Source organism: Bactrocera latifrons, unplaced genomic scaffold (genome assembly GCF_001853355.1).
Source record: "Bactrocera latifrons isolate USDA-ARS-PBARC rearing strain unplaced genomic scaffold, ASM185335v1 scaffold_215, whole genome shotgun sequence".
In the NCBI taxonomy this organism is placed as follows: Eukaryota; Metazoa; Arthropoda; class Insecta; order Diptera; family Tephritidae; genus Bactrocera; species Bactrocera latifrons.
Genome location: NW_017535686.1, coordinates 46,008 through 64,411, shown reverse-complemented (window position 1 = coordinate 64,411; position 18,404 = coordinate 46,008). Strand labels below are relative to the sequence as shown.

General features: G+C 37.3%; 1 protein-coding gene across 1 annotated transcript in view; it reads right to left on the bottom strand.

The window, feature by feature from the left end:
- LOC108968426 (insulin-like receptor) overlaps positions 1–16,180 on the bottom strand; it is a 55,086-nt gene extending 38,906 nt beyond the window's left edge. Inside the window, exon 1 of the mRNA XM_018932467.1 lies at positions 15,002–16,180. The gene's annotated coding sequence lies outside the window, so the exon portion shown is untranslated. The remainder of the gene's footprint in view (positions 1–15,001) is intronic.
- Between the last annotated feature and the right edge of the window lie 2,224 nt (positions 16,181–18,404).

Here is an 18,404-nt window from a genome sequence, read left to right as displayed (position 1 = left end):
TTTGCACTTTGAGCGTCCACTCTGCGGATTGATTTGCATGGAGGCAAAAATACGAAAAAATTGCAAATGGGTGAAATAGTATTCCACGAATCACGCTGAACAACGTCGACGAATTTCATTCCAATATCTCAAAAATTGCCGAAGAAGTTTCTTGTAAGCCGTAAAAGCTAAAATTTGCCTTAAAAATCGCTAGCTCGAAACCGATTTTAGACCCTTAGTCTCTTAGGCAAAGTTGTACAGAATGGTCCGTAGAATGTTTACCCGCACATGCGACTTCATAGATAAAAGACTACTCCTCTATTGTTCATGAATACATACAACAATGTGTAAAGCAGAAAAAAGAGCTAGAGGTTGCGATTTCCGATTGTGTGTTGCTGTTTAAGGGCTGCACATGCCGCTATATTGGGTTAGCTATTGAGAGGTGCAGACATCGAAAACAACATAATAACAAAGGCTAATCTGCGTGGCAAGTTAGTAAATCCACCTGCAATATGTTCCGTTCAGTGCTACTCCATAGCTATTTTGGATGTGTTTTCCGCTATGTAAAAATGTGCTTTCAGAAATGGTACCAGGCCAATAAAAACTGAGATTCGAATGACGACACGGAACAACAACGGAAAATCAAAGATAAAAGTCTGAAACCAACCGCAACAATTATCTGCGACATTTCGAGACAGTGTCTGCGCTGAAGCTGCTGTCCTATTGTTTGCTCTAGTCACTATTATGCGACCAACACTGTGCTGACACAGTTTCGCTGTGCTGCCTGCCCCAAATCCATTCCATCGTTTCGATGACACCAACTTGCTTCCAGGGCTATGACTTGTTGTGTATTGGCATGCTACTGACGTGTCAGTGAGCATCTCTCTCCATTGCTCCACATTTTACTACATACACCGTCGTTGTTTTATCCATCAAAGTTTTATGGTTGTTGCAGTTGTTGCTTGCTACACATAAATTTACAAACTGTATATTTTTGTTGCGATTACAGGGTTGATTTCAGCTGAGTGCAGAAGTTTGCGGTGCTGTTGACGCCTTGCGACATCCGACACCTTCGCGCATTGTGAGTACGTAGCAGTAGCAGCAGCAACAACAACAACAAAAACTTGTGATGACATGCTTTAACGCCTCTGGCAACAACCATATGTAATTGCATTGGTGAATAATCGATATATTGCGGTCAGCTGTGGAGCATGCGGCGTCACTACAACACACCGCCTTACAATTTCCACACGTAAAACGTCAATGATTTTGGGTATGGTTTTGTTGGTGTATATTGTATGCGTAAGTTAACTGATTTTTGTGTAAAATAATTCTTTTAAGCGTAATAAATACCTCCTCGCCCCAACTGGTGCTATGTTCGTACATATCTATGCTTCCTGATGCAATTCGAACGCTTTCTGCGCAAGTGATATACAAATAGTATTGATATTTATGCATATGTACATTGCTGCCTGTGTAAGTACATATTCGTCAACTGCCTAGCTTCATGACTGGCGGCAGCAGCAGCAACAGCAAAGAAATCGTACGTAGCCAAAGTTACCTACTTTTTTGTAGGTCAGAGGTGGTCTTCAAATATATGTCAGTGCAGGGCATGTCCATTTCGAACTTTACATACACCACACGATACAAAAGCTATAAAGAAATCTTTATCCCACTTTTGATCAATCTATTTGTATGGTAGCTTCTTCTTCTTTACTGGCCAGATCCTTCTCCACCTAATCTCTCCAACGGAGCGAAGTCGAATAATTTCAGAGCTGGCGTGTTTTCATCCATACGGACGACATGATCTAGCCAGCGTAGGTCAGTATAGGCTATAGGAGTTTCATAGACAATATTTTTAAAAATTTTGATGCTGCCTTTGACATTAATTGGTGCTAAATTTTTGGCAAATATTAAATAAAAAAGTTTTCATGTAAGGACCTGATTTTAAGCGATCTATTTGTATGGCAACTAGTATGTCTTATATTAGTCCGATATCGGCAGAAATGTGCAGCTTCTTAGTAAAAAAAAGTGGTGTGCAGAATTTCAGATCGCTATCTAAAAAACTAGGGATGTAGTTCGCCTATTTACAGATAGACGATCGTGGCTAAATCGACTGATCCCAAATATACTACATAGATATATATTTTTTAGCATCTCTTACGTTTAGTTCTAGTGCTTTGTGGCAAACTTAATATACCCTGTTCAGGATATAAAATACGGTGTTGGAAAACATTGACATTTGGCAGGGCTTTACTGGTTCGCAGGTGAGTTCACAACTATGCCGTTTCACTGCTGGGTATATGTACACTTATGCATTTGTTGCGAGTGTAACGTGACGCGTCGATTTCAATGACCTAAATTCAGCTGTTTTGCCCCAGACATGGCAAAATTACATTACAGACGACATACATATGTAGGTATATACATTGTATCTGCCCTCACAGCCGACCGCAGCAACAGCACACTTTAGATACATATGTAAATACACTTATACAAATTTTGAACATTGTATATTCACACACATGGCTGTGTTGACAACTGAATTTTATTCGCGATATAATTGATAAATATCAAAAATCATTGTCCTCTCTGCGAAGTCCTTTCAGTATCTTACCAAAATATATGTATGTATATCACCGTATCAGAGAAAGAAAAAATGGCATTTCTTGAATCTACAACTAAGACAATGTACTTTTGCTGATACATATTTCTCATTTAATTAGATAAATTAAATTCTATGAAATATAATATATGGACTTAGTGAGCACACTACTTCGTAGTCTCTAAATATCTGGCATGGGATCGTGGAAACGCCTAAACACTACTCATCTCCTGAAGGTCGTCTTTGATATTTGGCACCGGTATTGAACGAAAACAGTGTCTTTTCTAATTTATCCAGAACAAGTTTAGTGTAAGAACCGATTGGAGAAATGAGGAGGCTTGCTAATCCGCGCACTTTCTTTACTTGCAATGGCTGTGCGGACACAGGAGTGTTTCTTTGGACGTAGAAGTGATAATCCCTTGGACTGAAACTGTCAAGACCCATAAATCGCAATTTAACCATAATTCTTAGACATTCTCGTAAAGTAAACAAGTACTAGCTTTACATCCTTTGATTTTGAATTAATTCGGAATATACATACATACATACATATATGTACATGTAACTATTAAAACAACCAAACAATGTAAGCACTTTATTGTTTTTGAGAAAAATACGTAAACGTAAACGTACATAAGTACGTACGTAAGTGTAAACAATGTGTATATGTGTGAGCAATATTAAATGAAAACTACGCAAAAAACAACTGCGCATGCGCCGGCAATTCTACTACGTAATACTAAAAGGCAGTAATGGGAGACTTTTCGGTGGCAAGCAGAAGTAGTTGTCTATATCCATAGAGCATGAATGGTAGGAAAGAGAAGTACAACATTTTCGCATCGCCGCTCCTCCACACCTCTATTACGACTACATATGTATGTGAGTATTAAAACGGTACAAATGCGTAGATTTGTACATAGCCATGGTGCAGATGGGCTCCTTTTGACTAGGACACTCTTATATAAAAAATTGACATGTTTTGTGAAATATCTATAAGAGAAGCGCATGATTATCTATTGGCTGGTAGATATTAGATTCAAGTACAGTTATGTATGTTTTTATGTACATACATATGTACGTATGTATAAAAGTGTAACCTGTCTTCTATTACTTTTGAAGGATTAATGGATGGAGACATGTGTACATACATACATGTACATACATATGTATGCATGCACGAATTTTTTTTTTGTTTTTTTATGTGTGTGTGCTTAGAATAGTCTGAATGCATTCAGTTACAAGCCCTGTGCAATGTTTGTCGCCAAGTCCTTCCCTTATGATTTAGTTGTTTTAGGGTGCATTTATTTGGTTCGCGTTCTAGTGGTTCATTTAGTTTTGAAGTACTGTCGTTATTGTTGTTGAGTTTGGTTTTAGCGCATATTTCGCAAACCGCGTTCCACTCTTCTGTTGATTCAACCATTTGGTCTACTACGTTTTTAGGGATTGGGTCCATACCGAACTCTTGAGGTAACGCCTCTAGCTTGTATTGAGGACAATGGAATAACGTTTGCTCTACGTTCGCAATTGTCTCACCTCCCCAATTATCGCATATAACATAATTTTCATGTCCTGTAAGAATATGTCGAAAACGGCAGGCATTGTGGAAGAACAATTCATGAATATTGTGACCGAATTTAAAGCCAAAAATGCAATGACCAACACAAACAACCACGGTAGTACGTCAGATTTGGCTCCGTGTGATTATTTTTTGTTGTCCAAACTGAAATTGCCGTTTCGTGGTACCTGTTCTCAGTCGATCGCAGAGATAAAACAAAATTCGCTGAAGGAGCTGAAAACCATCCCAAAAAGTGCTTGTGAAATGTGTTTCGAGGACAAAATAAATATTGATGAATAATTTTGCGTTTTATTAACAATGTCAGGGTACTTTTTGTGTCATAATCTCCATACATATGTAGCATACTAACTGCGGCTTTTCATATCCGCATTCTTTTAAAAATGTGATGTACTTATATACATACTTGGACATACATACCGTAAGAACGTTCAACGGTATGGATACTTGAATATGCTGATGAGTTAAGGGAGTTTGTATTTATTTGGGTTAGAGCAGTGTAACCTTGAACTAGTTGTTAACCATCACATGCTAATGCTTATTAAATTTTTTGATCTTCGGGAAAATTAGTTAAATGCAAATATGTACATACAACACATAAGTATGTACATATGTATATATGTATATCAGACCAAATTGTTTTAAGAGAAATAACTAAGAAAGTATTTTCGAATACATAAATAATATCTTAAAGAAACTCCCGCGAATTTATAAAGCATAGAAACAGCTTGTCTTTTCATCAAGATGATCCAAGGAGTCTTCCAAAGTAAACAGTACTTGAAAAAAAAAACAGAGAACAAATGATTTTCTCGGTAAAACCAATTTATTTTATTCAAAATAGTCTTTTTCTGCTTCAATACAGCTTTTTGCACGGTCCAAAAGCATGCCGAACGAGTGTTTTAGCTCGTTAACCGGTATGGCCGCCAGTATGCCGGTGCCAGCCTTTTGAGTGGCCATTACGGCAAAAAGGAAAAAATCGTACGGTGCCATATCAGGAGAATACGGGGAGTGGTTAATAGTTAAAATGTGATTTTTGGTCAAATAATCGTCCTTCGATTGTTGAATTCTGAGCAATTTTTGGTCGTCAGTCAATTCGTGCGAAACAAACCGTGCACACACCTTTCGTAAGCCCAAATGTTCGCCAAAAATGCGATAAATCGATGTTTTGGAGATGTGCAATTCCATTTCCATGAATTTCAATGATGATTTCGGCTGATTTTTGATGAAAAACTCGTGCACTCTGCTACGGGATAGGCAATCATCGCCGCAAACTTGTTTCAGCAATTGAAATGTGTCGGCAAAAGTCGACATATAGATGGCGTCACCAGGACGAACGCACCTTGTATTGCGGACAAGAGTCAGGCTCGTTCAGATAGCTTTAAGTTTTGCATCACTGCACTAAAAAAAAGCATATAGCTTTCAGATCGGACCCATTTTTGACTTAATGGCTTCTAAGTAAAACAATTGAATTCGCAAAAATTGGTATATTTGAGCGACATTTTATTCAAATCATAAATGACATAAAAAAAACAGAATACACTTTGACAAATTTGAATGTTTTTTTTCATTTTAACATCACGTCGTTCTTAGCGGTAGACCCGACTCTTTACTTTCATTAAGTTATGGCGTTGTTCCTACATATGTATGTATGTGACTGGACCTTGTTGTGTTTTTATACCCTGAAGAGGGTACATTAAGTTTGTCACGAAGTTTGTAACACCCAGAAAGAAGCTTCGGAGACCCAATATAGTATATTTATAAATGATCAGTATGTTAAGCTGATTCTATTTAGCCATGTCCGTCCGTCTGTCCGTTTGTCTGTATATATACGAATTAGTCCCTCAGTTTCTAAGATATCGTTTTGAAATTTTCCTAACGTAATTTTCTCTTCAAGAAGCAGCTCATTTGTCGGAAATGCCGATATCGGAACATTATAGCATATAGCTGCCATACAAACTGAACAATTAGAATCTAGTGCTGGTATGGAAAACTTTTGCATTTGACGATATATCTTCACGAAATTTGACTTTAGCACACAAATACAAATTTGACATATAGTTACTAAAAGAAATGCACCTGTTCAGGGTATATTAGCTTCGGTGCAGCCAAAGTTTTTTCTTGTTACTTTACAAATCCGCAAATTGTGCATTAAAGTTGTAAAGCAAAGTATTTATGTAAGCCACTGTACATACATGCATATGTACATAAGAACTTATACATATATACATATGTATGTATATATGAATGTTTCTGTAATACTTTGTATCAGGAAGTTCGCACTTAACTTCAGCGCCACTGTGGCGGCATCACCTTGCAACTCACAACAAAAACAAAAAATAAGTAAGTACATATCAAAATATGTTTTCTGGAACTTTGTATTGAGAACATAAAAAAAAGAGCAGCAACCGACAACAACAAAGTATGCGCATACTATTTTGCTCGCTACCCTTAAACGGCAACCACCCAAGGGAGTTGCGAAAAAAGTGAAGCGATATCTCACCAGCGGCAGTGCTGTTGAAGAGGTCAATACCAAAATAAGAGAGTGTTTGCATGCTTCTGTCCAAAGAGCTGTCGCGGCAATCAAATCATACTCCTTCATACATAAAGATAGTTTTCGTTAGATTATGTTCACATGTTGGACATTTTTTGACGACTTCGCCGGTTTTTGGAGACGAGTTCAGATCTGGAGTGAACAAAAACATAAACAAGATCGCTTCGCCTCTTCTTGTCGTCCTCTCATTTATAAAGCAATTAATGTAGATTACAGAGAAATTTCAATTGCGGAGCAGCGTGTGAACTGTCAAAACCTAATAAAATACGATAAGTGGATTTCACCATAACTAGCTCGGAACAAATTCTAGTTGCGGGCAATAAAAGTTTCCTTGTATGAACCTGCTGAAAGTGTACACATCAGAAGGCAGCAATTGAAGAGAGCACGCGAGAGGAAAGAGCGAGTTGTTGTGGCTTTTCGGCGACCGAACCACCTTCTGCTTGATTCACCTGTCGCGTCCCCCTGGAACTGCTAACACGCATTTACGTTATTGACGCCGAACATTATTTATGATGGAGAAATACGTACATACACACATATGTACGTATGTATGTATATTTCATTAAATTCGTTAAAATTTCGGTTGCTCGTTTAAATGCTTCCACCAAAGCCACCTTTATGTAAACATCATATACTACGCACATTTTTGTATATGTTTCTACATAAATATGTATATATGTAAATCAGCCAAAAAAGAGAACAGACACACACGTACAGGCAAAGACTCATACTTACATACATATATATATGTATGCGCTGGAGTGGGTTGGGGTCGGTCCACAGGTTTGACATGCTTTTGGGTGGGATGCCAAGTACTGAGCAAGGCATGTCTGCCTGCGTCTTTGAATCGGCTGGGAAAGTAAACAAAAACTAATATTCCGACATAATGACGCTTGAGCATATGTATGTACATATATGTGTATTTATGTATATGTATATAAATATGTATATCACCAACGGTCGTAACTGGAGAATATTGGCGAAAAAAGTATTGAGCGAAAAGACATTTTGCGCATTTAAAAAATTAAATCAGCTAGAAAGCAAAGAAAGAGAATTCAAATACATGCTGTACGTACATATGTACATACATACATATGTATGTGGAGTGGAGTATACATATGTACATACATACATATGTATTTTGTTTCAGCTGCTATTGATGATGTGATCCCAATGAGTCGCTTGCACACAAGAGCTCGCAGCAGCAGCATTCTCTGTAATAGGTGCCACACATTCTTAGAAAAGCCTTTTTGCACTGTTGTTTCGTGCTGAAGAATTTCATTTGCAAATATGCAAGTGTGATTCACATTGTATATGTATATACATATATACACAATAACATAGATATTTGTAAAACTAGTTAGTTACTAGCTTTTAGAAAGGTGATTTGTGGCAGCAAGGCATACCAACACAGACACATACACCTCACATACACAACAACAAAATGATAACATAAATATATGTATACATATTTTCAGCGATATAGACATACTATATGTACAATAAGTACATACATACTGGGGGTCTGTATAAAAGTACAAGCATACATATACATACATAAATTTGTTTTTTCGTCAGCAGCGTATGTGTGCAGCTGCTCAGTTGTGAGCGTAAAGCGCTTTTTAGTGTATAACGTATACGCACCGCCTCTCTAAACACATATGCAAGCACATGCGCATACATACATATGTATGTAGTATAGAAAAGTAAATGCGCAAATAAAAGCGTTGTTGTTGTTGTTATTGTTGTTGTTGTGGCAGTTGTTTTTCTCCAATTTATGCGCATAGTTGTCGTTCTTGCTATTGTTGTTGCTGCACAGTATTTATATTATTCATATTATTAGTTTTTTGTTTTATTTTATTGTTATTCCACTGTATTGGCTGACGTCGCTGCGCCGGACTACAGCTGCGCAGCAAATATAATCAGCGAGAATCATTAAGAATACATAGTATGAAGCTATGAAGCATAGGCGCTGGCATATTAGCTAACGAACGTTTGGGCAGAAATCGGCAACATCATTCAGCAAACTGGTGATGGGTGGCGCCACCGTTGTAAGGAGCAGAAGGATGGTGTGAAAAATAGACATTTATAGTATATAGCGCATATAAATATGTGCACATGTACATATGTATGTATGTGTGTAGATATTAGAACTATCGAAAAAATTAATGCTAATTTATTAATTAGCTATGTAATGTTGTTGTTTTGCCTTCTGTACAAACCTATAAGAGATGCAAAAAAGTGAGCACTTTCATACGCTCACCCTCACACGCCCACCGTGGTACAAGCGAAGGGGTGAGTTTTCTATGTTAAAGGTCTATTTAARTTCGCTATTTTGCTATACCGTAAATGGAAATGAAAATAATTCTATACATAAGAAACGGAAAAGCATTGAGCCTAAAAGTGCCCATACACGAGACACAAGTGCGTTCGATCGGTATGTGTACGTATGCGGTTTACTCGTGTATGGGCTTGTGCGCGTACCGATCCATGTTCGCGAAAATGTTTCGGGTTTTTACGATCGGTGTGCGCACATGTGTGTTGTGTATGGCGTTGTGTGCGCACAAAATCCCATTTCTCACATGTCGCTGAACAGTGAAGATCGCGGACGAACATTGCAAGTGTTAAGGGGCAGCCTCCTTTAGAGGCTTCAAAAAATCGATTTTTTTGGGAGGGAATGAATGAAATTATTGATTCAAATGAAATTTCTAAGCTTTATAGTTATATATTTTAATATCTTTCACAAATGTTTTGGTTACGAAATCTTTGATATTCTGCCTTTGGGAGGCAATTGCCCGATGCATCATGCACGTGCATTTTTCGGACGGCGGGCAGGATGCAGGTCGCAATTTCTGTCAGAAACAAAAAATTCTAAGAGACTCACATTTTTTAATAACTTATCTTCTAGTTAAAAAAAAAAAAAAAAAAAAAAAAAAAAAAAAAAAAAAAAAAAAAAAAAAAAAAAAAAAAAAAAAAAAAAAAAAAAAAAAATTGAAAAAAGTTTTTTTTTGTCCAAAAGAAATTTTTCTTAATGTTGTTTAAAAATATCTTCAAACTTGAATTTCTTAGTTTATTTAATATAGTTTAAATAGAAGATAGTTTCATATCAAAGATAATTAACTTCCATATTCCATACGTTTAGTCGTCAATTAAGAAAAATCATACAAATGAAAAACCGAGAAATCGCGCGACAAAGTTTTCGCTTTTCGCCCAAGCGCTCATATATCTGCTGGGCGTTCGGTCACTATTTCGCTTCCAGCTTCGCTAATATTTCGAATTCTCATCTATAAATTTGGGACGTATTCTTAGATAATTTTTAAAGAGACTTAAGCAAAAAAAAAAAAAAAAAAAAAATCGATTGGTTGAACCGTCTAAAGCAGGCTACCCCATTAATAAAGATTTCGTATCAGAATTTATTAATCTTATAAAAAATTAATTATGAATTTGGCAAACGAAAAGTGATAAATATAAAAATAAAATTGAGAAAAATAAAAGTTGGAATAACTTACTAACGAAATACGAAGAAATAGATAAAATACATACATTAGAAATAAATTCCAAGAAATGTGCCGCTTTCCGCCTGTGGCACATGTTTACTGTGTGAAGAACGAACGCAAAATGGATTTGTGTGTCGTGTATGGGCGAAAAGAATTCACACAAATCCAACGCACATGAGTGGCGTTTATGGGCCCTATAAGCAAGTTAACGTCTTTGCTACTCTCATAGCAATATCACAAGAGTTTCAAAGTCTGCGATCAACTCTTATTTGTTGCTGTAACAAAAACTTGGCAATTAACCGGAAGTTTCAGAAGCTCAATGGCACGAACAAATTGCAACTATAAATCAAATAAACAGCGGACAACAAGCAGTTATGACGCAATAATAATGAACTCGAGCACAGTGTGCTCAAATCTCGAACGAATTCCGAACTGTAGTTCGTATTATATCCTTTCGGATACTTTTTGCAAGTAGCAGTAAAGGACTCTATGAGGCCCTTTCGAGACACCACTTACGCGGTTAGAGTAGAGTTGCCAATAGCGCGCTTGATAGTGGCTGCATTGGCTAGGTGAAGCTGCCCGATGGAATAGAACACTCCAGTTTTGAAGTATTTCGTTTCAGTACTCGCCGGTGAAAGTAGAGGACTCGAAATAATAGTACGGAATCTTGGCGCATCACATTTTACTGGCAGATTATAAATTGTAAACGTATGAAATGGGGCTTGTTGCGAGAACTGAAACCCCTCGACTTTCCCAAGCGACATCGCTTCACTCTTTGGGCTCTTGAAAAGTTCCAAGAAGATCCGATGCTTTCGAGCCAAATTTTTTTCATCGATGAGGCCTCTTTCTGGCTCAATGTGTATATAAAAATGCAAAATTGCTGCATTTAGAAGATCAACATGAAGAGATTGGAGACCAGTAATGTTATCAAAAAAAAAAAAAAAAAGAAGCCGTTTAGTGTGGTTTGTGGGTCGGTGGATTACTCAATATGTCTTCAAAAATGATGCCGGTCAGAACGTAACCGTCAATGGCTACCGTTATCGCGACATGATAACCGACTTTTTGATGTCTGAGATTGAAGCTCGTGAGCTCGACGACATTTGCTTTCAACAAGACTGCGCCATTTCCCACACATCGCATCAATCTATGAATTTATTGAAAGCACACTTCCGTGAGTAGCTAATTTCCCATTTCGTGCAGGTCAATTGACCATTAAGATCGTATGATATCGGACTGTTTGACTTTTTCCTGCGGAGATATGTAAAGTTTTAAGTCTACAATCCCGCTTCGATTCGTGTCTTTCGTCAGTTGCCAATCGAAATGCTTGCACCACGAGTCAACGAAAATTGGACTTAACGGATGGACCAAGATTTGAAAAATATAATCTTCAAAAATAAATGCCATAGAATATATTTGCAAATGATAATACAAAATTTCCATAAAATTTGAAGTTTCTGTGGTTATTCTTTAAAAAATTAGGAAAGCTCGAAATGGATCACCCCCTATACGTAAATATATTTTATAGCGTCTACTCCAATGCTTTCTTACGGGTGTTACAAACTACGTGTCAAACTTATCATATTATTGATCAGGGTATAAAAGATGTATATCGTCACCTAAAATGCATAATAACGTATCATCAAAAAAACGAAATTGAGTATCCCATTGATTACATACTTACAATTACATATGTTCAACATTTTTAGGTTCTGCGGTCAGATATAAACCAGTTTTAACCAATATTAAAATTTAGTTTCACTCATGTTCCATTTTATTTCGTGTTTCATTCATGCCACTGTAAATTTCCTAAAATGTTGTTACGTTATTTTGCACTTCAAGTGACGATATACATATACTTCCAACCGAATATTCGTATCGTATTTCGTGTGTGTGTTGCAGCTGGTCCGCCCTGTCTCTTAACTGGTGGTGGTGTTGTTGTTAATATGATAATGAAGTGTGAACGGTGAACAAAATTGTGGCTTTTGGAAGCTTTATTTAATGCTTAATTGCTGAGTTTCTTTATTTGCTGTAAAACATATCGTGACCTAAATAGTTTAATAGTTTCGGCTCGTTTTAGAGAGAAATTCAAAGTGACTTTTCCTTGGTAAGTACTATAAATATAGGTTGCACTACACGGAATGTGCTAGGTATTGGCTTACAACTGAGTGCGAGTGTCAAAGGTGACTCGTACGAGCCGAAACGATGAGGCAGCATATTGTTAAAATACCGTTCCGTGGCACGCACTATAAACCGCCGTGCAATTTGCTTTAAGAAGAACAGAAAGATAGGAAACTGAAATACGAGACTCTGTTACGATTTCCAATTCAACTGCATTTTTCTTGAAGTTTTCAAAAAATAAAAATAAAACAAAAATCGTTATCACGGTAATCAAACAAGAAAACACGGTAACTTCGGCTTGGGAAGCTATAATGCCTTTCACAGCTGTGTCTAATTTTAATCGGTCAGTTTCCATGCAAGATATACTATGCCATAGTGCTCCGATTTAAACAATTTATTCTAAGATTGTACCGTTACTTTAGACAATTATTTGTGCCAAATTTCATGAAGATAACGAGTCAAATAAAAAAATTTCTATTAAAAGTTCAGTTGGTATGGCAGCTGTGTGATATAGTGATGCGATCTGAAAAATATTTCTACGGAGATTGCACCATTACATCAGGTAATGATCTATGCCGAATTTCTTGAAAGTATCTCGTCGAATCAAAAAGATTTCCATACAAACACTTTATTCTGGTACCACGCTGCTTTTTGAAGAGAAAACAGAATTTCAGCTCAGTAGACGCTGATGATTTTGGTATCCTGTTGATTCCGATCTCTCTTCCAGTTAAAATTTTTGAGGGTCGACAGCTTTATTATGATCCCCGACGATGAAATATTTCCATCTTGTTTTTGTTTACGAAAATTTTGAGGTAAGCATTAGTAGTTTTTACCAATGTAAAAGAGTCAAAGGACACATAGTGTTGGAGGAGCTTTGAATAGATTTACAAATTTAGTAGAACTGATCAAAATTGAGCTCAACTGAGTCCTGAAATGCAATAATATCTAAAACTAAATACAGTTTTCGCATCAAAATATGTTATTTTTGTTCTGTTTGTAGACTTTTGTCTTTTGTTAACGCAATTTTGTAGTTTTTTTCCAAAAGCTCCGTCAGGATCGGGAAGGACCTCTCCAAGTCGTTCGATATCAAACAAGATTTCAGGAGGAAATTATTCGAGTTCCAAAGCTGAGCTAATAGACCAGGTAGACTCTTATATGTATATGAGTGTACAGTTGCTGGCATACGTGAATGATATTGACATCATTGACCTCAACATACTCGTAGCTAGTACTGCTTTATCCAACATGGATAAGGAAGCGAAGCAAATGGGTGTGGTAGTGAACGAGGACAAGACGAAATATCTCCTGTCATCAAACAAACAGTCGTCGCACTCGCGACCTGACTCTCACGTCAATGTTGAAAGTCTTAACTTTGAAGTCGTATTTAATTTCGTCTATCTTGGAGCAAGTATTAACACCAACAACAGCATCACTCTCTAAATCCAGTGCAGAATAACTCTTGCCAACAGATGCTACTTCGGACTCGACGAACGCAGACCAAACTCTATAAGTCACTCATTATTCCCGACCTGCTATGTGGTGCAGAGGCATGGATTATGGCAACACCTGATGAGTCGACGTTATGAGTTTTCGAGAGAAAGGTTCTGAGGAAGATTTATGGTCCCTTGCGCATTGGCAACGGCGAATATCGCATTCCATGGAATTATGAGTTGTATGTGTTATACGGCGACAGCGACTTCGCTGGCTATGTCATGTCGTCCGAATGGATGAAAACACTCCAGCTCTGGAAGAATTTCGTAGTTCCGCTGGGTGAAGCAGAGGAAGAGGAAGACCTCCACATCGTTGGAAAGACCAGCTGGTAGAGGACCTGGAATCTCCAATTAACGCCTAGTGCGTCAGCTATAACTGCGTAAGCGGTGTCCACGTCAATAAAAAAGAAGAAGAAAAACAAAAAAGAGAAAAATGTATTTTCGACAGATAAAGTTTTAAGTGTCTCTATAGCTGACCACGAGCACGCGACTTTGCCAGTCTCTATCCAAAAGGCTATTATTCAGATCAAACTGAGTATCTGGGATAACATTCTAGAGATGTTACAGAATTAAATAAGAAAACTAGACAATTTTTTGGAGCTGTGCATCCACTTAAGAGAGCGCCATATTGATAAAGAGAACTATTTGAATCTGCAAGCAGGTCTAAAATATAACCAAAACTACAAAAAAATAATAACTTAATTAGTAATTATATAATTTACATAGATATGTAAGTTAATAAATCAAACAAAAAATAAATTTGGCCATTCTAAGAATCCGATAAAGCACTTAGAATTCAATAATAATAATAATTTATTCGCGGAAATGCCACAGTCATTGCTTAATCCAGAAATTTCAAAGCAAGTAAACACATTTGTTGACGAATCAAAAGCCGAAACGTATGTATATACATATGTACAATATGTAGTATGTATGTATATATGTATGTACTTATACATACACACAGCCAAGCATAAGAATATACATATGTACATGCAAATATGTATATGTATATGCTTACATGTGTGTAAAGAAATGTTTGTGAACTACCGAACAGCGCCAATAACACAACGCAGCAATGAGTCATTGATCACACAGTTGTAAGCGCCGGATACGGAAGTGGAAAAATATTACTGCATTGCATACATAGAAGTTGTATTGCGAGGTTTCAAGAAGTTGCGTCATTACCTTTCTTTTTGCACCGGTAAAATCCACCTTGAAGTTATTGCTACGAGTATTTTGAAGTCTATTTCCGATAATTTATATTCAATTATGATTTTTTCCACTTGTAGCTTTGTCAGCCCACTTAAATTACGCAATCTTTTCCGAGAATTTCGCGTCTTTGTCGTTGAGTAGCAACAAATTTATGGCGATTTACACTGAAACGAATTCACAAATATACATATGTGCGTACATATGTACATATACGCGTGTTTATAAAATTGCGCTTCAATAACAGAAAATAATAAAAATTCACAGCTATTTGCATTACTTGCAAGATTATAGCGCCGAATCAACACAAACATACAAACAACTATACTACATGCTTCTGTGACATGTGAGTCTGGAATACATGAATTCACATACACGTGCAAAGTGAGGGGCGACGAGTGAAAACAATTTTCGCCTAATATTAAGCACTTTGTTGATGCAATAATTTTCACGCGCGTAAATTTTCCACGGATATACGCGCACACTCACAGACACACACGCACATGCTTCAAACGGCGCATACACAAATTGAAAGGCTGTGCCACAGATAGAGATGCTGCTGATTATCATATGATTGATATGCTGTTAGCATATGCAGATCGAACTGCTCATCTGACGCTGGAGGCTAAGCGGCTGCGAGCACAGATGCTTTTTTCGAGCGGTCACACGTTAGCGCGATCACAACTTCCGGTCGCGGAGCGCTACCCGCTGCATAGGGAACAGCCTTGATCGCATCAATTGATTGAAAAAAAAAAAAATTACAAATTCGTATAAAGCACTTTCTGAGATTTATAACAACACTAAGCGTTGATTTGTGGATTTTTAAATAGATTTTCGATTTGCTACAGCTAGCAATGCTTTGCGCTTGTGGTGTAATTACAAGCTGGTATTTCACTAATTCTCTTACATTCTTCACACACACGCATACACACTCGCGCACACGCACAAAAGCATGGCGCTGCGTTAAACGCCGTAAATACCAAAATTCCGCCAAAACGCGTTTTATGAGTTACAGCTACACAGACCGTCTGGGTGTGTGTGTATATTAAGGCGGCTTGCTGTTGTTGTTGTCTATTTACGACGTGTGACTCTTCGTTGCGATTTGTTTGTTTTTAATCGTATTATGATAATTTTTATTTTGTCTTTCACTTAGTTTCACTGTTGCTTTTTGTTTTTTTTTTTTTTTAATTTATTTATTTTTTTAATTTCAAATTGGCTCTCTTCAATTATATAGAAATACGAATTGTTAAGCACGCATAACCGAACCGACGTTGAAATACGTATGTATGCGAATTCCGAACACTAAAATGCGGCTTTGCGAAGAATTTTTCGTTTGCATTATAATAATATTATGCGCAGGTTGCCTTTGAATTACACTCGTAAACGCCAGAATCGTTTGGAAAAAAACACACTAAACAAAAGAAAGACGAAGCTTATGCGAAAACGGTGGGTTTACCCAAAAACCGACTGCACAAGCAAAAGCGCTGCTATAAACAAAACATGCGGCTTTCCGACCACCGATCGCATGCTCCGATCAACGACTGAGTAAATGTTGTGCCGAAACAATGCGTAGTGGTGCAGCCGACCGACCGACCTACCGTACCTACATACACACATATCTACATATATTCGAACATACTTGGTGCTTGAGCAGCGAGCGAATGATCAGCGGCGCGGATATGAATATAATGAGAGAATACAATGTAGTAGTTGCCTTAATCAAAACGTGAGCGCGCGGGGTAGTAACGCGCATGCAAACGCTACATACTTCATATCATAGGAAACTATTAAAAACACACCATCGCCGCCAGCGACATTCAAGTCGTCATCAAAACTACAACGGCGCTCGTAATGGTATCCAACAACATATGTACATATATATGTAGTTGCATATGTGCGTAAATAGCTGAGCGCCACACGTAAGAGAGCGTCGTGAGCGCATGATTGAACAACCAACCAACTGAACAGACAGACGATTCGAAGTCGCGCCGAACGTTAGACAATGCGCAATGCCGCACCGACGCGCGCTGTTCGTGACGCGTTGGAGAGCGCAAACGTTCAGATGCGCGCATGAATCGCAACGCTGTGACCGTTTTTTAAATCATGAATGAAAAACATTTCCAGCAATCAGCGGTTTGAAACAATCACAATAATATTAATACATATGCATACTATACTAAGGCAAAGGCACATATTATGAAAAAATAAAATGAAGCAATAAAAATAAGTGAAAAGGTTAGCACAGCTACACACACTCCGCCAACTATGTAGCCATATAAGCATATAAACAAATCTTGATATGAGCCTAATCATGGGTACAACTAAGTAATATTCGATGGTATTGGGCATGTGTGCTGGGTTGATGATCAGCGCTGCTGGCGCCTGAATGGCAGAGAGCGTTATGCACGCAATCAGCGAGTGTTGAGAGTATGATAAACACTTTCGTTGGCAGAGAGCGCTGAGAAAGCTGAGAGTGATCAGTAGGTAACAGATTTCGATGTTGAGTATGCACGTGTGCTGTTTAGTCCTTTTTCGAAGTTCATTATCCTTTGGTTCTTTTCACCTTTTTTTTGTAGTTGCTAATCTGAAACATTCTATAGAATTTGTATGCTTGCATGCACCTGGCTTTTACGTGTAAACAGTCGTACTCGCATACTTTCTTAGACAAGGTTGCATTTCCAGGCATTCTTGCTTTCTACACTTTTATCGTTTTTCTCTTATTGTTATTCTTAGGCAGAAGGGTTCAAACCAAGGCATGTATGTACATATTTTGAACTGATACAATCAATTGATTGAAAACCTAAGAAGGTCTGTTATACCCATCACAGGTGGATTTCTTTTAGCAACTATAGATATGTACGTATTACTAAATCTAAAAGCGTATTAGAACAGTAATAATAATTCTTTTCAATTTCGAAAAGATATCTTGTAAAATAAAAATAAAAAAAACTTTAAAAAGAACTTGATTTTGATCAATCAGTTTGTATGACAACTGTGCCGAGAAATAAGTAGCAGCTTCTTGGGAAGAAAGAGACTTTCGAAAAATTTCTGATAGATATCTCAAAAACTGAGCAACTGGATGGCGCGTATATGCAGATTGATCATTTTAGAGTATAAAAATCAATTATTGAAAATAGAAGGCTGATCTACGACACCAACAAAAGCAACAAGAACTACCCTATTTCAAGTGTAGTACCACAAGTTTCAGTATCTTTTATGAAATCTCTTGTGTGATTACCTCCAAAATAAAAGTAATGATGCGCCAATGGCTTTCTTCCATGAGTATGCTAACTGGCTGAGCAGAAAACAGAAGTATTGCTCATAAGCTTCAAGAAAATTGAGGAAAAAGTAACTCTCAGTATAGGAAAGTGTGCGATTA